The sequence below is a fragment of the Kogia breviceps genome, chromosome 5 (assembly GCF_026419965.1).
Source record: "Kogia breviceps isolate mKogBre1 chromosome 5, mKogBre1 haplotype 1, whole genome shotgun sequence".
NCBI lineage: Eukaryota > Metazoa > Chordata > Mammalia > Artiodactyla > Physeteridae > Kogia > Kogia breviceps.
This window is the reverse complement of record NC_081314.1, coordinates 45,501,582-45,514,795: the sequence shown is the minus strand read 5'-3', so window position 1 is coordinate 45,514,795 and position 13,214 is coordinate 45,501,582.

Genomic DNA, 13,214 nt, shown 5'->3' with positions numbered 1-13,214 from the left:
AATGCCAAGGTTTCTGGGATTAATACTAACTCCAATGCTTGTTTTTCCTTGTTTCTCTCAGGGTTATTTGGTCCTTATGTAAACAGGGCTCCTGGAGGCCTGCACGGCCTGCCAGGGTTCCAGTATGGGGTGGAGAAGTCAGGCCTCCTCTGGGACCCTCCCCTTGTCATAATGACAAACGCTTCATTTGCATTGCTGTAAGGGGCAAGGGTGGGGGAGGGGAGGTTGGTACGGGGAAGTTGCAGGAAAGACAGAATAGGATCAAGTTGTGAAGTGCCTTCTGTGCTGTGCAAAGGATTTCAATCTTGACCTGAAAGGCAATGGAGAACAACCACAGCCTTTTAAAAATTTATTATTATTTTTTATTTTTTAATAGATCTTTACTGGAGTATAATTGCACAAGATGAGACATGCCATCTCTGCATTTCACCTCCCCCCTCCTATCTCCTGACACATCTTCAGTTTCCTTACTGTGGTGTGTCTTTCATACCCCTTCCAGTTATCTAAGGGCAATCCAGCCCTGGTCACTTCACTGAGCTATTCAAAAGGCTGTGGTTGTATATATGCATTCACCAGAGCAAGGAAACTGAAGATGTGTCAGGAGATAGGAGGCGGAGGTGAAATGCAGAGATGGCATGTCTCATCTTGTGGAATTGTCTTGAATAAATGACTTTTAGAGAATTTTCTGCCCATCACAAAGAGACACCTTTCACTCTTCTCCTTAAAATGTCTCCAGACTGTCCCGCTATCACTTCCTTGCTCCTTGGGACTTTCTTTCTCCAATAGCTGCTAAGCTAGGAGAACATTCAGCCACCAACCTTTGTCCAACACCAACTCACTCATATCTGCACTGCTTAACACCTTGGAGCCACCCATAAGGAGGGCACAGCAGCCATGATTGCATTTTATGGAGGAGAAGCAGCCTTGTGGAGGGCTTCACTGAATGGCCTAGGGTCACCCAGCTGGTAAGTTGTCTGGCCCGAGTTGGAAGCCAGGTCTCTGGAACTGTGCCTGCTCTTGCTGGGTACCACACAGCCACCCTTACATTCCGGTCCCAAGTCTCCTCTTTTATTCATAGAAAAATGGGAGCAGGTGGATGTTACATGGGATAGTCATCATTTTCTCTCTCAATTCTAAAATTCCGGGCAGCTTTTCTAGTTTTATTTGCAATTCCACAGAGACATTTAGCAGGTTTGTAAGTTGCATCCTAACTCACTCATTTTAGAAAACGAATTTTTATATTCACTCTCAAGCTGGTCATCTGTTTTTTTCAGAAGCTACTGTCTCCCAAGGTGCAGAATCTGAAATGACAATCAGGATCTTAAGAGAGATGAAGGTGAAGAATAGACAAAAAAGGAATAATTGTTCTGCTGGTCATTTGGCCAAGGAGTAAGACAAAAATCAATTATAAATAACTTTTAACTCATTGAGTTGACTTTTCTCTTATAATCAAGATAAAACTCAAATGGAAGATGGCTAGAAAGAAGATAAATTTTAATTTCCAGAAAGGCCCCTTCAGCCATTGCACAGGTAACAGATGGGTTCCCAGCTAGTTATCTATCTGGCTCTTGATGATATTGGCTGCAGTTAGAGATCCTCCGAAAGCCTCAAAAAATGGCCTTTAAGAAAGTTCATTTTATCAAGTGGGAGCGTCTTGTATTCTCTGGGTTCCTGTTGAAACTTTTATAATTAACTGACATGACAAGATAAAGATACTAACTCAAATGGCTTCCGTTTTTCCTTTTGCCTTGTTTTACCAGGAGAATTTTATTCTTCCATAGTGTGTGAGTAAAAAACCAGAAGTTTGGGCATCTGGGAAGACAGCCAAGAATGTCACCCCATGAAGAAACAAAAACCATGGGAATAAAAATGGTGACATTAACTAACTTATGAGGAAATAGCACATTTAAGTGATGATGGGTAAATGAAAAGCATTAGACCGGAGCAAGATTCCTTAAAGTGAATTGTAAATAGAAACCTACTAGAAAGAAAGAGTTCCATGGCCAAATAATTTCTGCAAATACTAATTTAAATCTTGTTGAAACATGTTCTTTATTGTAGCACTTCTCAGAACTATTAATATGTTAATGTACATGGTGAAGAGAAGCTATAGTGGTAGGTATTTGCCAAATATGTTTTATCACAGAATCTTTTTTTTGGGTAAAGAAACCTACTTTGGCAAACTCCATACTAGAATGTTTTTTTTTTTTTAATTTCAACAAGGGATTCTGATTATCTGCTTGTATATATTTCTACAAATAAATTTATTTATACAAATAAGTTTTTACAAAAAATTTATTTACACAAATGAATTGTAACATACCTCAGTATGTGCTGTGATTACAGAGAAGGAGAACTGAAAAAGAGAACTGGGTAGTAGGAAGAATTTGACTCAGGCTCACCAAGCATTTCTCTGTAGTTGGGGGTGTTATTTGCTAGGGCTGCCGTAACAATGTATTGTAGACTGGGTGGCTTAAACAACAGAAATTTATTTTCTCGTAGTTCTGGAAGCTATAAGTCCAAGGTCAAGGTATCAGCAGGGTTGGTTGCTTCTGAGGCCTCTCTCCTTGGCTTGCAAATGTCTTCATTCTCTCTGTGTCCTCACACGGTCTTCCCTCTGTGCTTGTTTGCGTCCTAACCTCCTCTTCTCATAAGGTCACGAGTTGTACTGGAATAGAGCAGCTGTAATGACTTCATTTTATCTTAATTACCTCTTTAAAGGCTTCACCTTCAAATACAGTCGCCTACTGAGGGTTAGGACTTCAACACATGAATTTTGAGAGGGCACAATTCACCTTCTAATAGTGGACTGGAAACGTAAATTACCAAGAGCTCACTACACAGTCTATAGAGATTATAACATTCTTTGCACTCCAACCCAATCCTTTTTAAAAAAATTTTTATTGGAGTAGAGTTGATTTACATTGTTGTGTTAGTTGCAGGTGTACAGCAAAGTGAATCAGTTATACATATACATATATCTTGTCTTTTCCAGGATTCTTTTCCCATATAGGTTACAACAGCATATTGAGTATACCCCAATCCTTCTTGAGCAGCCTTCTGAACCTGAGATGGTTTCCCCGAGGATGTTCCAACTGGGAGGAACGAGACTCACAGCCAGACACAGTCTCTGACCATTATACTTCCCAAGAAACTTAATATGCATCGGCTTGATGGTTTGTGAGCTAATCTCTTGAAAGTTTGGCTGAGGTGACTCATTTTCCCTGGCCCTGATCACACCTAATTGGATGGATAAAATGTGGTTTTTAAACTAACAAAGCTGGGGATGAGATATTGCCCTTGTGGTACCTCTACCAAGGGAGCAGTGGGAAAGGAATGATCTCTGATAGGAGGTCACCTATGCAAAGGGACTATGTATAATAACGGCTCACGTGTTCTGAACAGCATTGGGCATTTCACATCAGTATCATCTCATCTATTGCTTATAACATCTCTTTGAGATAAAGGTACTATTATTCCATCTAGATTGTAGATGAGGAAATGGAATTCTAAAGAAGGTATTTATTACAGACAAATAGGGAATAATTTGAAGGGAATAATCAAACAAGTAGGGAATAATCCTCTGCTCTTAGCTATCATCCCACATGCAGCTTGTATGCTCTCACTTGATTTTGTAAAGGAGCAGAAACTGTTTTTCTACCCTCTTTGGTACTGTAGCTAGAGCCTGTGATTTAAACTGAAAAAAGAGGAATTCCCTGGCAGTCCAGTGGTTAAGACTCCATGCTCCCAATGCACGGGGCATAGGTTAGATCCCTGGTCGGGGAACTAAGATCCTGCATGCCACAGGGTGCTGCCTAAAAACAAACAAACAAACAAACAAACCTGAAAAAAGATAGAATAGCAGGAGAAAAGGCAAACAGATTTTAGTAATATATTTACGTGCATGGGGACTTCACAGAAAAGACGTGAAAACCCAAAGACATGGTTAGATTTGGGGCCTTATATATCATTTTAACAAAGGGTGATGAATTGTGAAGAGGTGATTAGATAAAGGAAATGAGGGTTGGAGCTCCTGGGGCAGGGGGTGAACTGTGGGAAGTTGACTAGGACCTGGATGGTAGATAGGGTTGTTTAGTAAGATTTGTTATGCTGACTCTGTGACTCCTGGTGCCTTCCACAGTGATTAAGTTAGTTCTCTTCCTGCTTTGGGAGAGAGGAACACTTTTACAAATGGAAATTTATGTCACCTTTATGAAAGGAAATATACGCCCTGGTTTTGGCAGAAAGGGAAAAGGCAGAGAGCTAGCTCTTTCTGTGTCTGCTGTTTCTCAGTTGCCTTTAACTTAAAATAATCAAAATAATACTATGCCAAAGTGGCGTATTTGGGGATGACATATCTGGATCCCCTTCAGATTCTACAACACTTAGAGTTGAGGGAAATGAAGGCAGGAATTGTCCAGGGTTACAAGGTTAAGCAGCAGAAACTAGATAATAAGCTGATCCCTCTGACTTCAAAACCACTAGTATATGTACCATAGAAATAGAAGTTTTAAAAATAAACTTTAAATTTTAGAACGGTTTTAATTCACAGAAAAACTGCAAAGATGGTCCAGAGAGTTCTTAAATATTCTGTATCCCTATTATGAATGTCTTACATCAGCATGGGACATTTGTTACAAAGAGGGTTCTTAGCAAGTGACTAGACTGAGGCACTGAGAGGAGAGAGGAAGTTTAGAAACTGAAGATTAAGGTGGAAGAGAAGTTGGATTCCGTGAATTCTAAGGTCCCTTCTCACGTTGAAACCAGGGATCTGGCGTCCGCCGGTAGAAAACTAAGACTGGCTTTCCTCCTGTATCAACTTTAATTGCTCATTTCAAGCTAAAGCATTAAACAGAATCCTGACTCCTACTCCCTGGAGGCATTTCTTTGGCTAGAGTCACTGACCTAATGAAGATATAAACATTTCTTGTGGGAACTGATCCCAGCTCATTGCTTTGTCCGCACTTGCTTCTATGAAAAAGCTCTGTCCTGTTTCTTCTCTTCTCCACTGTGTTTTCTACTGTTTTTCTGGCTCCTTTGCACCCAGTTGTGGTGAGATAAACAACAGTAAAAGGTTTTTTTCTTGATTCTCCTGGAGCATTTTAGTAAATACAGGTGAGAACTCACTCAGTACACAATCCCCTTTTTGGCCAAAGCAGTACCCATTTCTGCATTTATCTTAGAGTGGAAGTCAGAGTTTGGAAAATTTTATTCTTGCATTGTGAACTTGAGAAAAGTCACAGTTCATTATTTGTATCTTTGGTCATTTGCCACAAAACAAAACTTTTTTGTGAAATTTATGCCTGCTAATACTTCTGGTTTTTTTAAGGTTTTAAAATTAAATCCTATATGTTAACTCAATGACACTAAATATTTACTGTAGCTTGTTGCAATATTTCCTATTTTGTTTTTTGACAAAGTACCCTAACTTTCTTCTATTTAACAGTTAACTTTTGCAAGTTAGCCACTTGCCCATTCACAATAGGCATCTGTAATATATTAATTATTGCCTCCAGGTAGAAAAGGAAAAATGTAGGAAGATATCATCATGCTTCAATTTGTCTTGCACTCATTTCCCCTCCTTGAAAATGGAGAACTAAGGCTATTCTTCTATCAATTTTTCCATGTTTTTCTGCAGCCCCATTTAAGAAAAAACCTTTCATTTTATGTGTTGTCAGTCCCCTTGGGTTCACTTACATCAGCTTTGGCTGGGTTGATGTTTAAAACATTTTTAGAAAGGGTAAATAATTTATTTGAAAGCTGGTGGAGAAAGGCACTTAAAAATATTAGACCAAGTGAGTGGATTTGAAAGAAAAAATGTTACTGGGAACCAAAATATATGGCTTAAAAAGGAGGAAGAGAGCTCTATTTCAAAAGAAAAAGTAAATGTCATTTAAGTGTTACCTTCATATTGCATATTATTCTGTGAATCTTCAGTGTATCCATACAGATCTAAATATGTCTGAAGTAGTAAACATGTCTTTAAAATATTGGCTTAAAGAAATGCTCCTAAGTTTTCATACTGTCTTGTGACTTATGTTTATATCATATTACAATTGTGAACAGATTCACTAGCTCTTTGAATAAATATCATCCATGCCCCATTTCCACAAGTTCTCTAGGATTTTGAAAAACTATCCTGCTTTATTTTTATTCTAGACTCTACCTTGATAATGTCTAGAACTGATTCTGTCATATTTAAGAAAGTTTTCCAGTTTCTAGCAACAAGCCCTACCCTCAAAGCTTTTCAAAAAACATTCTTGTTGATAAACCAGAAATAAACCAGAGGCCCTGAAGGGATGATTTGTCCCAGCACACTCAGAAGAAAATCTAGAGCTAAAAACCAGGAGACTTGCTGGACTTTTAGTGAACAAATGACCCCCACTGGGCATCTGCTAGGCCCACAGGAGACGCCATTGGGACTGGGAAACTGGAGGATGAACCCTGCCCCTTGCCCTTGAGAATTTACCACTTAGTATGCTCTGCTTCTCATTTTAAGGTCATGGCTTTTGTCATACACTCTTTTTTTTTTTTTTTCAAATGTTGAATTTTATTTTATTTATTACTTTATCCAGCAGGTTCTTATTAGTCATCCATTTTATACACATCAGTGTATACATGTCAATCCCATTCTCCCAATTCATCCAACAATCCCCCCGTTATACACTCTTTATTAAAAAAAAAAGTCCCAACGACCTGAAAAAGCATATCTATCTATCTAGATAGATAGATGCATCTCTATATATGTCTGAGTCACTTTTCTGTACACCAGAAACACACCATTGTAAATCATTGATACTTCAAAAACAAACAAAAAAAAAAACAGAAAAAAGTCCCAAAGATCAAAAAGGTTGAAAGGCAACTGAGTTTACTGTATTTTGTAACTTGAGTGTCTGTGAAAGGATAAAAGATATAGTCATAATCCTTTCAGCTCAAGGTTTTGGCTGGAGCCTGGCAAAACAGGCGGGAGGGGGAGCTGGTCTGTGGCTATCCTTTCCCCTTTTTGCCTCCCACAAGACATGTAGCATCCTCCAGCATACCCTCTCCTTCCCCTGACCAACTATGGCCAAGACTGTCCTGAGTTCCCAGGCTCGAAGGTGTCAGCCCTGGACTGGGAACTGCTTCATTTGCCAGCCCTCCTGAGGCAGCAGATCCAACATCTGATAGAACTCCCTGGGTAGCCTTTTAAAAATATAGAGTCCTGATGCTACCCTAGATGTTCTGAATTAGATCTCCCTGGGACAGGGGCCTGGAAATCTATATATTGAAAAGCTTCATAGATGATTAGCCTGGTTTGAGGACCAGTGTTTCAAGGGATATTGCATGTAGGTATCAAAGGGATAAAGCTGGGACTTCCCTGGTGGCACAGTGGTTAAGAATCCGCCTGCCAATGCAGAGGACATGGGTTTGAGCCCTGGTCCGGGAAGATCCCACATGCCGTGGAGCAACTAAGCCCGTGTGCCACAACTACTGAGCCTGCATGCCTACAGCCCGGTCTCCGCAACAAGAGGAGCCACCGTGATGAGAAGCCCGTGCACAGCAACAAAGAGTAGCCCCCGCTCGCGGCAACTAGAGAAAGCCCACGGGCAGCAACGAAGACCCAACATAGCCAAAAAAAAATATTAATTAATTAATTTATTTTAAAAAAAGGGATAAAGCTGAGAAGGCATCTACCAGCTGTTCTGGCAGGAGCAGAGAAGGGAGATGTTCGTGGGACATTTAGCAGGGACAAATTTCTATGATATATGATTGCAAATTAAACTGATTTATAATAACAACAACAATAATAATACATCCACATGTTAAAAAAAAAAGTCAAAACATGGGTTTGGATATAAAATGAAAAGTAACTCACCACCCTACTTTTAGGACCTTGTCTATTCTGTACAGGACAGAGGTTCTCCTTTCTGACTGCAATCTATGGAGATCTGAAGAAATACAGATGTCTGGCCCCTTTCCTAGAATTACTGAGTCAAAAGGCCTAGGAATAGGAGCAGCTGTATTTTGAAAACTCTGTAGGTGATGCTGACCTATAGCTAGATTTGTGAGCCTACGGTTCATATGCTCCTTTAAATTATTGCTTATGTATAAGATTATCAGGTACTTTTGCTGGGAGTCTTTATTTTTAACCTATGATCCCTCAAAATACTGACCTCTCATCTTGGTCTCTAGGGGGAATCCACACAAATCTGGGCAAGAACCTGCTTGCCCCACGCACGATCGCTTTTGTACAACACTGAATCTTTTTGTCTCTAGAAGAAGCATTTGTGCAGGAAACATTTGTGAAAATGTGGTTGCGAAATCACGGTAATAGTAGCAACAGTAACATAAATCAGAGGAAAAGAAACAAATTATCCATAAACCCTTCATCTATCCCTATAAGTCAAACTACTTTCATTTTTGCCTGTGACTTTTTCTATCCTTGTAAGCACGGATACGTAAACAATGGAAAAGTTGATGTGCCTCTCCAATCTACATTTGTATCTCCCTGAGATCCAACCAGAATAATGAGTTGGTATTTCCAGATGCTTAAGCAATTACCCCAAATTATCTGGCTTTGAATCTTCTAAAGAAATAAAGGGACTTCCCTGGAGGCACAATGGTTAAGAATCCTCCTGCCAGTGCAGGGGACGTGGGTTCGATACCTGGTTCGAGAAGATCCCACATGCTGCGGAGCAACTAAGCCCGTGCGCCACAACTACTGAGCCTGCGCTCTAGAGTCCATGCTCCGCAGCAAAAGAAGCCACCGCAATGAGAAGCCCGCACACTGCAACGAAGAGTAGCCCCCCGCTCACTGCAACTAGAGAAAGTCCGCGTGCAGCAATGAAGACCCAAGACAAACAAACAAAAAAGAAATAAAAATACTTCTCAAACATCCTCTACCAGAAGCTAAACGTGACAGTATTTTACTCTCAACTAGCTACTTAAAATCCCCCAAGAATGTATTTTAAAGTTCTTTCAAAATAACATGTTTTCCAAAAGTTTCAAATCTACCTTTTTCTTTTATGAGAAGTTGATAAGTGTCTAAATAACGATAAGGCGTTGGAGGCTTTGTCTTAGAGTGTGTGGTTCAGGCTATTTTGGGGCATTTATTTTCATATCTACATGTTTTATCTGCCTATAGTTCCCAACAGAAGAAAATGACAATAAATATTTTTAAGACCCAGAATTTAATTTTTTCTTTATTGTTTGAAAGACTTAGTATCTTTCATAATTGGAGTCTGTGCAGCGTATTTATGTTTTATTATCCTTGGACATAGGGCTAAGCGACTTTATAAAACCCACAAGGCTTTTGAGTAATGTAAGCCTCTGTGATTCCCTCATATTCTTTTTGGCGCTATCAATATTTCATTGTTTACCATTTGCTGCATGGTTTGGAACACCCCTGCCCTCCTCCCAACACAACAAAATTCTGTAGTTTAAGCAGCAGCTTCAGGGAATGAGGCGGGCGAGGTTGGCTGGGGTCTTCTGAAGCAGAGGGGACAGGAACAGTCATCTAAACCTACTTTAAGATGAACCTTTTGGATTCGTAGGCCCACAAAAGAGAGTTTTCAGAATTGGAGTTGAAATATAGGAGACTGGGCATTTTATATTTTCTGAAAGGAATCTTCTCTGATTCACGTGGAACTTCAGGGTTGCTGACATAAAACTGTGACCCTCAGAAAATCAAACTGCACGCAAATACATTTAAGAATTTATAAGCATGTTCTTGGCACAGACTCTAAAAACAATAAGTGAGTTTAATTGGTTTTCTAAATTTATAAGGTACATGTTTTGGCTACTCACCCAATAAAAAGTGGAATTTTTATTTTGAAGTTGCCTTTGGCATTCAATAAAAGTGTATTTTAATTTTCAGTGACTTGGATGGCCTTCGTCCCCGTGTACTACACAATGGGCATAGGTTACCTTTCCTGCTAGTAATAAGAAAACTCTGTTGTCATCCTCTGAATGCCGCTCCTCATTAGAAGCAAATTGGCTTACAGCAAAGTGATTCAGTTATACATATACATACATCTATTCTTTTTAAGACTCTTTTCCCGTATAGGTTATTATAGAGTATTAAGTAGAGTTCCCTGTGCTATATACAGTAGGTCCTTGCTGATTACCTATTTTATATATAGTAGTGTGTGTATGTATATACTGCTGTATACCTGAAACTAACACAACATTGTAAATCAACTATACTCCAATATAAAATGAAAAAACATTTAAATATTTAAAAAAAAGAAAAAGGAAAAAGAGAGAGATAAGGAGAAAAAAGAAATAAAGCAAACTGGCTTGTTGCATGCTGCCTAGACTGGTACCTGTCTCCCCTAAGACCCTTTTCTGTCTTGTGGGTCAGTGTTGTTGAATCCACCATGCATGTTGCTGTCATTGTGTACTAATGGCCTAAGTGCAGATAGGATACGTGTTTATACTCAAGAATGATGGGTCCCCCATACTAGGGTTGGATGAATGGTAGTCACTCCTAGACACAACTTAGTCTGATTATGCCATTAGGCATCTCATAGCCTTCTTCATCTGGGGAGTGGGGCGTCTCCCGGGGGAACTCAGATCCATTGTCTGATGCCCACTGCTTTATTCCCACTGATAACTCATTGTCTTTCTCTATTCTGTTTTGTAGCTTCCCATCCACAAAAACAAGGGGAATATGTATCTGTGCATGGTACACTGTGGCGTGTTGGGCATGCCAGTGCTATATTTGACTGTTATAACTGGAGACCTTTATAAGCATTTGATCATCAAGTTTTATTGTTACACAGCATGCCAGGAGCTATACAATACATGGTCTAATGGCCTAGTGGGAAATATTTCCTGGAAATTCCTAACTTAATGATATCCTCTGTAGTAGATTTAACCTGAAATAAAAGAGCCAAAAGATACTGGAACATACTAGAGTTCCACTCAGTCATGGAGAGTTGGTTCAGTTCACCATTATACCATACGACTGAAAAGTCTCCCAGAGCAATACCACTCAGGTTTGCAGATTTCCACTCGACCTTGTCAGATTCCGAAAGCTGAGGTGGTCTTGGCAAACATATGGCTTTACCCTTTCAGGCATCTGATATAATCGTGCTAATAAACAATATCCTTCTGTTGCTCCAAGCCTCCCTGAAGGCAACAATGCAATCTTGAATTTCCCTTATTGCATAATCCATTTATTCTTTCCTTTACACCCAGCTACTATTTCTCCTTCTCTCCATTTGTCATTGATTTTTGACCCAAACTTTTCCACCTTTTGAAGGGATGTTAGGTTCAGCCACTGCGCTGGCCCAGATTTCTGGCAGTAGTACCAGTCTAGCAAGTGCCTCCCTCTTAGTCCACCCCTGTCCATATAGAGTATGGTCACATAGATACAGAACTAGTAGGCTATCTCTACCACTGGGCAACACAGCTGAACTCACTGTCAACTTGAATTTTGCCAGATAGACTAAAGACACAATGCAACCCATGAGGCCCTTAGGCATAAAGATTTAAAGGGTATAGTTACAATTTCTTGCTTAGAGATCACCCCTGGTTCATCCTGCTTCTAGGACCCATAGTTGCCGCCTTGGTCCCAGAGCCACTGCATCAGTTAGGAAAAAAGAAAGTTAAGGTGATGTGCGGAAAAATTGTATAGTAGTACTAGCATCCTCTGCACACCCTCCCTCAACTCCCCTAGAAAAGCAGAGGAAATCTGTTGAGTGAGGAGCCCTCCTTGGCCCCCTTCATGTTGCGTGTGAGCACACACTCAGGAAGGTATGTAAACCAGCCCTACATGCCTTTATCTCCCCCAGTTTTTGCAGTAAATGTTTCAATTGCCCATGCCAATTCTCTATCAGATCTCTACTCTGAGGATGATAAAAAACATGATTTGTCCATTTGATGTGCTACCTCTTTGCTCACTCTTGGACACTATGGGCTGTAAAGTGTGTTCCTTGGTCTGAAGAAATGTAACTCATTTCTTGGTCCAGACTGGTACAGTATCTTCTGCTCTACTCCTTTTATAGTGTTTTGAGCATTTGCATCTACCACTGGGTACGCAAAGCCCAATGTGAAGTAAGTGTCTATTTCTGTCAGGACCCATATATAGCCTCCCGGGGCTACGGGCAGTGGCCCACTATAGTCTACTTGCCAGCTATGCTTGGGGGTCTTCTCCCTGGGAACCTGCCGCACAGCCATCTGTAGTCTCTGTCTTGTTGGCAGACAGGGCAGTTCCGGTTGGCATTTTGTGCCTCTGTGGGTGAAGGAGGATTATGTCAACAATCAGCCCATCTCAGCATTGCTGCAGCTCCTCCCAGAGCCTCTTATTTCATGGACCCAGTTGAACACCTTGAGTGAGTGCACCAAGATACCCACTTGCTGGTTCCAATCACGGTCCGATCCGGGAAAGAGGCTGTCCTCCTGGGCATTGACATGTCTTATTTAATGCTCCCCTTAAATTCCCATAGAGATTTCCATGGGACTATACCCAATATGGACATCCTCTGCCTGACCCTGTGGCCAAGCCACCGGCCACTGCCCAAGAGGAGGAATACACCCAGATTCTGGGTCTGTAATTGTTGTTCACTGCAGGGAAAATACATGTAATCCAGCCCACTAAGCTGATTTGTTCTCAACTTTTTCAATTATAGTTTTTCCATCAGTTGGTCACAGTGTGCAGCCTTCTAAACAGGATGCTGCCCGTTTGCTTTAGAACTGCCATCCATAAGCCAAGCAGCTTTTTGTAGGTTACTTGAGAGCTATTCATAAAATACCACCCATGTGTCAATAGGATACAGTAGCTCCTCAGATGGTTCCAAAGTCGGCCCCAGAGGAAATGAGGCTACCTGCTTGTGAATATGATGAAAACCTCCTTGCCTTTCTCCAGAAGCATGTCCCTGAATAAACCACTTCCATTTTATTATGGATCTCTTCTGAGCACTGGCTTCCTTATTGGAGAGTTTCTCCAACATCACCCAAGACATAATGTGTGTTTCAGGTTTCAAGATTATTTTATGTCCTTCAGTCATAGAGACAGCTTCAATTAATGCTCGATAATAGCAAGCCAATAATTGCCTCTCAAATGACTTGTACCATACTGCTGCATCTGAAAACTTTCTGGCCCTAAATCCCAGAGGTCACCACTGGGCAGTGTTCATGGGCTGTTGCCATAAACTCCAGTCTGTGTTACATATGAGTCGAAGATACTTCCAAAATGTTATCAGAGTATGAACCATAACGGCCCAGTTTTG